Source organism: Triticum aestivum, chromosome 4D, assembly GCF_018294505.1.
Source record: "Triticum aestivum cultivar Chinese Spring chromosome 4D, IWGSC CS RefSeq v2.1, whole genome shotgun sequence".
In the NCBI taxonomy this organism is placed as follows: Eukaryota; Viridiplantae; Streptophyta; class Magnoliopsida; order Poales; family Poaceae; genus Triticum; species Triticum aestivum.
The window spans coordinates 440272556-440275012 of NC_057805.1; the positions used below are offsets into that span (position 1 = coordinate 440272556).

Consider the following 2457-nt stretch of genomic DNA (forward strand, 5'->3'; position numbering starts at 1 on the left):
AACTCTGTCTCCACGACCTCAGTTTTCACCGTTGCTTGGATGTGTAAGGTGTATGTCGTGGTCTCGTGGATTTTTTTTTTAAATTGAAGATCTCGTGGATGGTTTTGGAGTTTTCCCTTGATGCACATACTAGGGGCGTGTTCGTTTCCCTAAAAAAAAAGGTGTCGTGTTCGTTGGTCTGTCCAAACGAATTGCGGTCCAGGACCGCCATACGTACCGGCCCACCCAACCATGCACGCCAGGAAAATCATCATCGGTGACATCACTTGCCATACGTACCGGCCCGTCGGGAAGACGAAATCCAAGCCGCGCACTGTCCATGCCTTGTCAAACCCAGCATAATAGCACGCGCGCTCCCAATTCGTTTGGACTTTGGACACTGAGACGACACGGCAGCTTGAATGGAAGAACAAGATGAGATCACCGCGGAGCACGTCGTCGTCGTGGGCGCCGGCCCCGCCGGACTCGCCGTGGCTCTCGGACTGCACAGGAAAGGGGTGAGGAGCGTGGTGCTGGAGTCGTCGCCGGCGCTGCGGGCGTCCGGGTACGCCATCACGACGTGGCCAAACGCCTTCCGCGCGCTCGACGCCCTCGGGGTCGGCCACAAGCCCACAAGATCAGGAAGCTCCACCTGCACATCCAAAGGTACCTCCTTGCCGTTCCTGTTTCCCGTTTCGTCTTGGCCTGCCATGAGTGCCCGTTTTATTGATCCTCTCGATCCATCTTCACAGGCTGCGTGTCTTCTCTGCCTCCACCGGAGAACTCGCACACGAGCTGGATTTCACGCTGCAAGACAATGGGTGAGCACCGAGTTATCAGCAAGTTCTCATCGATCAGGACGTGATGAGTAACAGTGCAAAATTACCTGCATAATTTTGGACGCAGAGGACCCCATGAGACCTGCCGCGTCACGCGTGACCTGCTGCTCCGGGCGCTGGAGGAGGAGCTGCCGGCGGGCACCATCCGCTACTCCTCCAAGATCGTCTCCATCCACGACCAAGACGGCGCCGCCAAGATCCTCCATCTCGCCGACGGCTCGACTCTCAGAGCAAAGGTCTTGATCGGCTGCGACGGGGTCAACTCGGTGGTGGCCAAATGGCTGGGGCTCCCCAAGCCGTCCCACTCGGGCCGCTTGGCCACCAGAGGCCTCGCGCATTACCCCGACGGCCACGGATTCCAGCCCGAGTTCCTGCAGTTCATCGGGCATGGCTTCCGCTTCGGCTTCGTGCCCTGCGACGGCACTCGCATCTACTGGTTCTACACGTGGTCTCCCTCCCAAAACGCAAGTGCGGACAAGGGCGTCGACGTTGAGGGCGCCGCCAAGATGAAGCAGCACGTGCTGGCCAGGCCGAGGAGCTCCAAGGTGCCCGCGGGGGCGCTGGAGGTGGTGGAGCGGAGCCACATGAGCGACGCGTCCGCCGCGCCGCTGCGGTTCCGATCGCCGCTGTCGCTCCTGTTCGCGAGCATCAGCAAGGGGAACGTGTGCGTGGCCGGCGACGCGCTGCACCCTATGACGCCGGACCTGGGCCAGGGCGGCTGCTCGGCGCTCGAGGACGGCGTCATCCTGGCCAGATGCCTCGGCGACGCCGTCCTTGGTGCGGAGGCTGGCACGGAGGAGGAGAGGATCGAGTCGGGCCTGCGCGAGTACGCCGGGATGCGGCGGTGGCGGAGCGTCCAGCTCGTCGGAGCCGCCTACATGGTCGGCTTCGTGCAGCAGAGTGACAATGCGGTCGTGAGCTTTCTCAGGGAGAAGGTGCTGGCCGGAGCGCTCGCGAGAAGCCTTTTGAAAATGGCCGACTACGACTGCGGAACACTCTGATCGACTGAGCTTGTGACGAGTGATGTGGTCATTTTCAGGGCGAGAGTGCATCGCGGTGTAGTCTGAACCATTTTCCCGTTCCACGTCAGCCGTCGTCGGGTTTAGTTTCACACAGGCCCGCGCCAGTGGTGGTGTTTCGTTGCCTGTGGCTCTTGGGCCTGGCCCGAGGTAGATGTTTGATTGGTTGTCGATCATCCTGCCTACTGTTCGAAATACTACAGTAACCAGATGATTTCTTGGCGTGTTGCGGCGGGAATTCAAAGATTAATTTGAGATGCATTTTGTTTTGCGAAATATCAGATTTATTATAAAGATTCATCAAAAGTACGTAGCACCTCAAACATAATCAAACACATTAACGCGCGTTGAAAAGGCGAGCGCTGGTGATGTCCACTTGTCCCTTTTACCGTGCAAGGGAAAAGGTTAGGTCCGGATAAGATAACTCCTCCCCTGCATAAGGTAGCACACGACTGTAAAGAAAAGCACATGTATTGACTAGAGTAACGCTGGGTTCTCTTCTTCCTCACACGATCTCCACTTTCCACGCCCTCCTCTCTCTCGTTTCATCTCCCACGAGACCCGCCGCCGCCGCCTCCAACGGGAGAGGCACGACTCTGCCGGATCGGCTGGCCGCGCGG

The 2457-nt window shown here is 58.8% G+C and overlaps 1 pseudogene; it reads left to right on the forward strand.

Moving 5' to 3' along the window:
* Positions 1–391: 391 nt before the first annotated feature.
* Positions 392–1869, forward strand: LOC123100227 (monooxygenase 2-like; annotated as a pseudogene).
* The last annotated feature ends 588 nt before the right edge of the window (positions 1870–2457 follow it).